Below are 10,909 nucleotides of genomic sequence, written 5' to 3' on the forward strand. Positions count from 1 at the left end.
CATATCTGATGAAGGCTTTGGGATTCGAAGCATGACCCAAAAACCTGATGGGGTCTAGTGGACTAGGGTCTCGATCTTGTGTCACTTTTGTTTTCCATATTTGCAAGTTAGATGAAAGACCATGGTTGGATCACGGCAAGAAAGACTACAGCTTGGTTGTAACAACAAATGTAATTGTAAGACTAATGTTGGATCACAACATTCACATGTGAAAGATCTTGGTTGGATCATGGCAAGAAAGACTACAGTTGGGTTGTAGTACTAGAAGTGATTATAAGACTATGGTTGGATCATTACATTTACCTATGAAAGATCATGGTTGGATCATGGGAGGAAATACAACATTTAGGCTTTAGTAACAAAAAAGGGATTGTAAGACTATGGTTGGATCATAGCATTCACATATGAAAGACAATGATTGGATCATGGAAGGAAAGTCTGTAGTTGGGCTATATCAATAGAATTGTAAGACTATGGTTGGATTATATCAAAAAAATAAAATAACGGATGTGGTGGACTTTAATTTAAATCAAATTTAGAGGAGGGGAAGTTGATCACCTCCTGTATGATCGACGCATGCATACAACACAAAAAAATAGATTTTCGGTTTGTGCAGTTTATCATCAAATGGAAAACAAAATATATACATATATATAGAGGTGGTGGCTTATGAAGCATTAGGAGGAGTAAAGGACGGTGGTGGCTGGTGATTTTCACGGTGGTAAAAGGTTGGTGATGAGGTGGTGGTCTTTGACCGCCTTCGTTTTCCTTGCTTCCTCCAACGGATTCCAATGAAGAGGAGGCTGGGGGTGGTTATTAAGTAGCAAACAACATCAAGGGATGGTGGTAGAGGTTTTCTTCCCAGCGGGAATACGGGGGTGGCAGTGAGGTGAAGTTTGAAACTGGGAATGAGAGATAGAGAGAGTTTAGAGAGAATATATGGAGATCTTAGAGATGGAGAACAAAGCTGGAGGTTGAGGGGTGGATTGAGAGCTCCTAATGGTTTCTATCTATAGCTAAAAGCTATACACTCATTCATTTTGAACCATTTTTAAAAGGTCATACTTGTACTATCTTGGAGAGGTTTGTACATAAAGGGAAGGAGAATGGGAGAAAGCATGCCCACGTGGGTTTGGACAGCCAAGAAGAGAGTGGCTGGTCAATCTCTCATACAAGCCCTTAGTGGGCCCAACATGGGGTATATCCCATTAATTTTCCCAAAACACACAAACCTAGCTGTATCGGGACCCGTGCATCTAGAATTATTTTAAGGAATACCATTAGAGAGAGTTTAATTCAAGGATTTCGGAACATCAAACAAATTAATTTTTGGAGTTACGGATCACCGGGAAATTGCATTTGAAGTTTTGCGTCTAAACGACTCGTGGTGTCCGTTTCTGCGACTTTTGTAAATATTTTATTAACAATTATTTCGAGTGTGAAATTAAATAATAGATGATAAACTAAGTCCAAAAATGTTATCGTAAATCCCGTCGTCAAAGCGTAAGTGCCTCAATGGATCGATTCAGTTTTACGCGATTAAAGAAAAATTACATTTTACTGTCTGTTTTCTTAAAACAGTCGTATCTTTTGTATACGAACTCCGTTTTGGATGTTCTTTATATTCTCAGAAACAGGTAAACATGTACTATGAGAATAGAATAATTGGTTCGCACAAAATGACTTTTTATTGAATTTTCAGTTTTTCAGACGTATTCCTAAGGTTACAGTTTGTGCGGTTTGATTCGTCTGAGATCTTATACATTTGGAAGTATGATATCATCAGGTATCATATAATAGTTAAAATGAACTTATTTATTTTAAGATACACTAAAATTCAGGAATTTGGATAAACAAGAGATTCACGGATAGATTGGAGGTTATAATAATAGCCCTAAATTTCGGGTTGTCACATTACCTCCCCGTTAAAGGAAATTTGGTCCCGAAATTGAGTTGATACTGGTAGTAAAAGGGCTTCGATAAATAGTAATGTAATTTTGCGGTTTCATCCATTCTTGGTCCTTCTATAATCGCTTGGTATATACAAGTCGTATATAATCAAGATCGAGTAGATAGTCGAATAAGTGATTCTACCCTAAGCCTACAACCAAACAAGGAACATGAAGTAAAGTGAAACCACAAATCCTAAGTGTATACAATCTTAATTATATATAACCCTGACGTATACACTTGGCAATCATAGATTACCAGCAAGGCTCCTTAGTTTCTTCATGAGTGACGTGATTTATAGTGAGGAGACAATTAACGACTACTTTTGTCATATCTACTACGTAGGTTTCATTCAGTTTGCAGAATTTTTTGTTTTGTTGCATTTTGTGACAACCCCAAATTTATTCCCGTTACAAATCTCATTTTCACTAACGGAATGCGTCACTATACGTCATTTTCTGTAATATTTGGAATCGTCAATAACCGAATATCTAGTTATATGCATGTCTTGCTATTATCATAAGTAAATATAACTTGTATGTGTTAACCGCGTTTAACCTAATAGGGTTATATTACTTTTTCAACCACTTCACCCGGGTAAAAAGTTTTAACCCTGTTAAACTTTAAGCATTGGGTAGTCGTGTAGCGGGTACGTTACCCGAGGCATATGAAAGGAGTGTAAACAACATTTGAACACTCTTTGACCACACAATCACTCTCTCTCACTACTTTCTCTCTCTAGACCTGAAATCGACCCCAATTCCGCTAATTTCCGACTTCCAAACGTAAGTACTCATCCCCTGTCTTAATCTAGACATACTTTACTAAATTTAGAAGCCAAAATCATAGAAACCAAGGACTAAAAAGGAGTTTACGGCCTAAGAAGCTCCTTAGGCCGTAAACCCCCAAAATCATGCCAAAGACCATGTTTTTCCTTCCTTTAAGCTAGTATACTAATTAAGCCATATACCTAGAAGGGTTTGGACACTAAAACACAAGAAATATATGCTTAAAAAGGAGTTTACGGCCCAAGCTTGTGCTTAGGCCGTAAACACCTTAAACACCCCAAAAATCTTGGATTTAAGTCCCAAAAACCCATCTAGGGTGTTTAGTAATTTAGCCTTGACACTAGGAAATGTTTAAGTACATCAAACAACACCATTTGAGGACAAAATGAGGAGTTTACGGCCTAGCTTAAGCTTGGGCCGTAAACACCCAAAAATTTGTGTCAAGCAAGTCCCTAAACCACTCAAATGCATATAAGGAATTTAGCTAAGGCCTTTGGAGGTGTGTTGTACCATTAAACATCTCCTTTTGATGCCAAATGAAGAGTTTACGGCCAAGGTTATTCTTGGGCCGTAAACTCCCCAATTTGCATGCCAAAATTGTTCCAAAACTCATTTTTAGGCCTTATAGGATTTATCTAAGGGGAATGAGAACATGTTGTACCATTTGGATGGATTAAATGGAGTTTACGGCCTAAGAACAAGTCTTGGCCGTAAACTCCCCAAAAATGTCACAAATTAAGAGTTTAATCCCTCCCTTTTGGTCCAAAACACACACCATTAAATTAAGGAAGTGAAATAAGGTCTAAAACATACATTTTGGAGTACCACATGAGTTTACGGCCAAGCCTAGGGGGCTTACGGCCGTAAACTCCCAAAGGGTGGCCTTTAGGCCATAAACTCCAAGGGAGTGAGCTCATGGACCCTCCCGTAAATCATTCATGGCCTTGTACCACTCCCGGGAACCCTTTCTAGGCCCTAAAACCCCGAAAACGATGCTAGAATGTCCAAATACTATAATGAAAAGCATAAGATGATTAACCTCTTGTTAAATACATATTTCATATGACATTAGGGTCCTAAAAGGTGCTCAAGTGGTTATTTGGTACCAAACGCTCAACCGACACTTTTACCCGATTTACCTAATTCACCCGAATTACGCGATTTCAGGTGAGTTCATACCCCTTTAATGAACCTTTCAATTGTTTTAAATGTTTTAGGGGGGAGATACAAGTTGCTTATAAATGTTTATGGAAAGTTTTACAGAACGATTTCCGCGTTACAAGGATTAATCACATGTGATTCACTATCCTTAGTTCAAATCACATGTGATTTATCACTATGCCTTATAAACAGGTTTTTCACATTTTTAAAACTATTTTTGGACATCAAGCCAGATTTTAAATATTCTTTTGGAAAACACTGTTATTAAATCAATTTATTCATAAATTGTAACCATTCTGATATAGTTATATAAGTAAGACTTGGAGGACTTAGGACCGATATCTCGCCTTATTTCCTGTTCTTGTTTGATTGTGGGCTTAGGGTAGCAGTTATCTGTCCGACGGTCGTTGATTTCTTAATTATATAACTTGTATATTAGTATGGGATACGAATAATTCTTCTTTCACTAAAATACTAAAGTCATTAACATGTCAAGAACCATCCCCACTAAGATAACTATAATAGGTATAGTTACGGTTGCTACTGCTACTACTCGCTAAAGTCACTACTCCCTACACTATAATACTCACTAATACCAGGCAATACGCTAGTAAGAGAATACACGATGCTCAATACTATAGGATTTCTACACTATAACAAAAGAGAAAACACTAAACAAACAATAATACACTAACCCACTACGATATACTCTATTCGCTATCCACTACGCCCGGAGTTTTCCAGCAGGGAGACGACTCTACATGTATAGATCTATACGGGGCAGACGCTATTACATCCCGACTGTTAAATTCAGTCCGCGCCGTGCAGGCCCAGGGATGTCACTACTTCACTATATTGTACATGACTGGGAAGGTCATGGGATCCTCTATTATCCTCACTATTAGTAATATACAAGGAATACACTACAACTACCCTAAAATACTACACTAAATGCTAAACCGCATCCCGAAGTAAGTAAGTATCTATCACTAAAGGAAGCTTGCACCTCTATCACTGATTACAGGCTTAACCTATTCTATCACATTTGTTATTTGGAGATTTGCCAATATACTTTTACAATAAACTGCTTCACAGAAATGAAGAATGCATACCTTTCACAGATTGTCACTTACAATGTATTTTCTGGAAAATATGGGATTTTCTAAGTTTCTATTACTTATGAATATAAATGATACTTTTTTTGCACTAATGCTTTGTATACAAAAACTCACACTAAACTCTTATGAACTCACCAGCTTTATGCTGATATTCGTTTTCAAAATAACTTGTATCTTCAGGTCAAAGATAGACAGGTACAGACGCAACATTTTTTTTTTTTTTTGGAGAAGGTGGAGCACACAAGACCCATCTCTTATTTTTGATTTACTTTTGAGTGATTTTTAAACATTACAAAACACACTTGTAATTAAATACGTTATGTAATGCAATGGTTGTATGTTTCTTGTTTTACTATTATGAAATTGTGATGATACTATACACTACGTCATCCACCCCGAAACGTATTCCGCCGTTTTCGGTTTTGGGGTGTGACACATTTCAAAACCTATCGGTGATAAAGATTTAATCCGCACTAGCATCAATTAGTATCGAAGCCTAAATATTGTTGGTGTGAAACGCACCAATAACCACGGTGGTTCCGGGAGAGCCTCTCCAGCAGTGATCATAAGTACCCTTCCATTACCACCCTGATTCTTTAGTTGTGGGTATTCCTTCCTAAAATACCTTGGCTGATTGCATTTGTAATAGTTACGGCTTCCTTCTACCATAGTGCTTTGGGTTCTTCTACAATACCTCGAGATGTGACCTCTCATCTTACACTTGTTGTAGGTCACCTCCCTACAATTTCCAACATGGTGGAAATTACACTTTATGCAATGAGGTAAAGTCCCAGTGTAGGGCTTAGCTGGTGTGGGAGTATTGGTGATTGCGACGTAGACAGCCAACGGTTCTGGTTCAGCCTTATGATGCTTGGAGTCCTCTTTCATTTCCCTATGAAACTTCTTTATGGTGCCTCCAGTGTGCTTCTTCTCTGTTGGTGGGGTCATAATGCCCTGATAGACATTGGACAGGTGAAGCTAGTCCCCAGATGTACATTTCGATCTTCCTGTCTTCCGGGGTCACCATTATTGGCCACAGGTTTGCAAGATCATTAAATCGGGAGGTGTATGCAGTTACTTCTGATGCTTTCATGACAAGGTTCCAAAGCTTCTACTCTAGAGCCAGTATCTCCTGTCGGGGACAGTACTCCTTGATCATTAGTTGCTTCAAAGATTCCCATCAGATGGCATAAGCTTCAGCGAGTCCTATGGACTTCGCATTATTATTCCACCAAGTTAATGCGAAGACCATCAATATGCACGTAGCGTACTTAACCCGACAGTCATCGGGGCAAGCAATGATGTGAAATACCACCTCAGTCTTTTCTATCCAGCAGGATAGGCCAACAGCTCCTTCAGTGTCGTAGAAGGATCGAGGTTTGAAGCTCATGAAATCCTTATACGAGTAGTGTCTGGTGTTTCTTTGGTGAGTTGTGGTAGTGCCACTTCAACTATTACCAGTGTTTCCATTTCAAGCTACTTCGTATGCTGCTAAGGCCGTAGCAAGTCCTTATGCGAGCATGTTCCACATCATATAAAAACTCATCTGGAATGTATGGTTTACATTTTTTACTTCTGGATCTCCTCCCCGGTTTGGAGTTTCCACTGATATTTGAGTTACTGGTAGGATTCTCCTCGGGTTGCCTCGCGGAGTTAGTGGTGGACGAACTTGTGGTTCCTTTCGTGGTGCCATTGCCTAATATATTTAAAACGAATATGTTAATTCGTGTTAATACTATGAAGTCCTAACAAGTATGTATGGGACGCATTTTATGATAGAGTTTGTTCGTGAAATCCTATAGATTATAAGAAAAAGAGGATTGATTTAGAAATCCTCTAGATTTCCAAATGATAAGGAAAAGGTGATTGGTTTAGAAATCCTCTAGATTTCCAAATGATAGAATGGCGACCTTAATTTCTAATAAATTGTAAGTGTTTTAAAATGTATATATGGATTCTAAGGTATTAGGTTGCTGTAGCGAATATTGAAAACATCCTTCAATCTCTAAAACTTTTAACTATTGTACTTTGTCAAACTCCTTGCTCAGGGTTGGTTGTGCACCGGTCTAACCATAAAAACATAGGTGTGCATTCTAGATTAATTTATGGTATGACTTATGTATTGTACTAACCCTAATTGAGTCGTCTGACCTAAAGGGTTGAGTTGGTAGTTCTCATCATGGGTCAGATTATATATAAACTCTTATATATTATGGTTGGTGGGGCTTGTGGTATTATTAATTTTCATTTGTTCTTCCCGATTATCGAGTAATGACGACAGCCGGACATCAAACGGCGTAAGTAGTCGAGACGTAGTGTTATTATTAATAATACTTTTATTAGAACCTAGTCTGTTATAGTTGTATTCTTCTTTCGAGGATACGAGTTCTCTATAGCGAATTTAGCTCTGATACCATTCTGTCACACACCCGGCAAAGGCAGAACATGTCGGGACCAGGACTAAGTTCTTGGATCACAGATAAGCTGAATATATAGCACAAGTACAATCATAAACAAAACAACATTTATATTCCATCATTAAGGTTTGAATACAAGGTTCTTACAAGTGATAATAGATACTAGTTGCCTTAAAAAGTATGCAGATAACTAAGTCGTCTGAAATCCACGACAAATCTTCCGTCTGAAAGCCTGTCTAAGGATCCCCTGAGAATACATGTAAGTTTGAGGGTCGACACTAAGGTTGGTGAGTGTCACAGGTTTTCTGCTTAACCGCAGTATAATACTTTTAAAAAGTATAAAAAGTATTGCCTTTGTAAGAAAACTGTGTTTGGAAGAATGTTTGATAAAGATAGAAATATAAACCATAGTTGCTAGGTAATAAAAGTCTAGTCAAGTTTATAGGAATGGTACAGATAGACATATAAACTATAAGTATGTAGTCAAGTTTTTAATAACGAATTGGTACGGTTAATGGATGAAAAATCATACGGGTAAGGTTATCTGTTAAGGTTGTATTTAACAACCACATATACAGATAAATAGATATACATATATACAGATAAAGTTATCTGTCAAGGTTGTACTTAACAACCGCAGATACCGATAAACAGATAGTTGACAGGTATATTTGATAAGCGTGCACATTGAAGAGTACGATACTTGTTTAAACAGTTGATAAAACTTTGAGTACAAGCACATAAGTGAGCCTAAGATATGAGCTCTATAACTCGTATAAATATATAAACTTATATATTTTTGTGTATGTATGAGGTATAATTAGACTGCCAAATTGATAACCGGCTATACAGACATAGTACAATTTTTTTGAAATGTATATGATTTTTTTATTAGTTGGATTATCTTAACAACATAACATTTGAAGCCTTTAAGGTTTAAAACGATTTTGTTTACTTAACATGTAAGCGTTTAAACAATTATTTCTAAAACTGGTAATGTATTTACACAAAACAATGATATTTTTTTGTGTATTTTATATATTACTTAGTAAACTTACTACCATGTACAGACGAGGGCCAGACATGAAACACCGAGGGTAGGATCATTTTGGCAATTAAGCTATTCTGAAATCCAATAACCCATGCGGCCCTTCAAACCAGATTCTCTGTACCGTAAGTAGTAGCGTAATTTGAATGGGACAGATTTTGTTATAAATTAATTAGGTTGAGTTAACTAAACAATCGGATTTTGTTATCAAAGGGGAATTTTGGTATACATTAATAACATCAGGGTTGTATTGTCGCTTAACTAAACAATCAGGTTGAGTTGTTAAAAATAAGTAATTTGAATGGGACAGATTTTGTTAGAATTAAACCAAATGAGGGACTAAAATGATTTATTGAAATCAAAGTTTTGTGGTTTGGATTTATTTTGCAAAAAAATTCCATAGGAGGGGGTTATTTAATTATTTGGAATGAAAGTTTGAGGAGTTAGGACTTATTTTGAAAATAAATTTCAACCTGGGTTTAAACTATTTAAACGAAATGAAAGTTTGTATGGTTGGGACTTTTTTGAAAGAAAAATTTGTTGAAGGGGGGTTTTGAATTAAATTTGAAATGGAATTTGAAGTGGAGGACACTCCTCTGTTGGTGGTGGCTTATGAAGCATTAGCAGGAGTAAAGGACGGTGGTGGCTGGTGATTTTCACGGTGGCAGAAGGTTGGTGACGAGGTTGTGGTCTTTGACTGCCTTTGTTTTCCTTGCTTCCTTAGGCGGATACCGATAAAGAGGATGGTGGGGGACTTTACTAAGTAGCATACAGCAGCAAGGGAGGGTGATAGAGGTTTTTTTCCCAGTGGGAATACGGGGGTGGCAATGGGGTGATGTTTGAAAACTGAGTATGAGAGATAGAGAGAGTTTAGAGAGAAGATATGGAGATCTTAGACATGGAGAAGAAAGGCAGAGATTGAGGTATGGATTGAGAGCTCCTAATGGTTTCTATTTATAGCTAAAAGTTATACACTCATTCGTTTTGAACCATACTTAAAAGGCCATACTTCTACTATTTTGGAGAGGCTTGTACACAAAGGGAAAGGGAAGGGAGAAAGCATGCCCATGTGGGTTTGGACAGCCAAGAAGAGAGTGGTTGGTCAATCTCTTATACAAGCCCTATGTGGGGCCCACATGGGGTATATCCCATTAATTGCCCAAATCACAGAAACCTGATCGGGACCCGTGCATCTAGAATTTTTTTTATAGAATACCGTTAGATAGAGTTTAATTCAAGGATTTCTGAACATCAAACAAATTAATTTTTGGAGTTACGGATCTCCGGGAAATAGCGTTTGAAGTTTTGCGTCTAAACGACTCGCGGTGTCCGTTTTCATGACATTTGTAAATATTTTCGTAAAAACTATTTCAAGTGTGAAATTAAATAATAGACTATAACCTGAGTCCAAAAACGTTATCAGAAATCCTGTCGGCAAAGCGTAAGTGCCTCAACGGATCGATTCGGTTTTACGCAATTAAAGAAAAATTATATTTACTGTCTGTTTTCTAAAAACAGTCGTATCTTTGGTATACGAACTCCGTTTTGGACGTGCTTTATATTTTTGGAAAAAGGTAAACATGTACTATGAGAATAGAATAATTCCTTCGCACAAAATGAGTTTTTATTGAATTTTCAGTTTTTCAGACCTATTCCTAAGGTTATAGTTTGTGCGGTTTGATTCGTCTGAGATCTTATACATTTGGAAGTATGATATCATCAGGTATCATGTAATAGTTAAAATGAACTTATTTATTTTAAGATACACTAAAGTTCAGTAATTCAGATAAATAAGAGATTCACAGATAGATTGGCGGTTATAATAATAGCCCTAAATTTCGGGTTGTCACACAAAGCTCCAAAGATTCAACTAATATATCCAAAAAAGCATAAAGAAATCGGACTCAATGAAAAAATTCCTCAAAGAGGTTTATGGAGGATTTGGTGTGTCACATGATCAAGAAAATCAGCAAGTTTATAGGCTGAAGGGCACGCACCATGCATAGATAGTAGGTGCGTTGTGCCCTTTTGATGACATCGCTCCTTTGGTTGCTTGCCACGTTTTATTTCATGGTTGCTCCGCGTTCGTATTCTAGAAGATTGTCACATTCCAAATTCTCATGGTGCCATGTGCACGTCCACATTATGCCACGTCGTCGTGTCTATCATATGATAGGGGCTGTCGACCATGCCACGTGGCACCTCCTAGTGGTGCCACATCATCGCCTTATTGAGTATTTCTTGTAAACTTCTAAAAATCATAACTTTCACATACTAGCTCCATTTTCGATATTTTTATATCAACAAAATTTTCTCGACGAGCTCTGCAACTTTCCTTTAGATTTGAACAACAAATTCTCAATCTATCAAAATTTTGTATTTTATAGAGGCTAAGTTGTTAAAATCCTTTTAAAAATCGTAACTCTT

Source organism: Lactuca sativa, chromosome 4 (genome assembly GCF_002870075.4).
Source record: "Lactuca sativa cultivar Salinas chromosome 4, Lsat_Salinas_v11, whole genome shotgun sequence".
Lineage (NCBI taxonomy): Eukaryota > Viridiplantae > Streptophyta > Magnoliopsida > Asterales > Asteraceae > Lactuca > Lactuca sativa.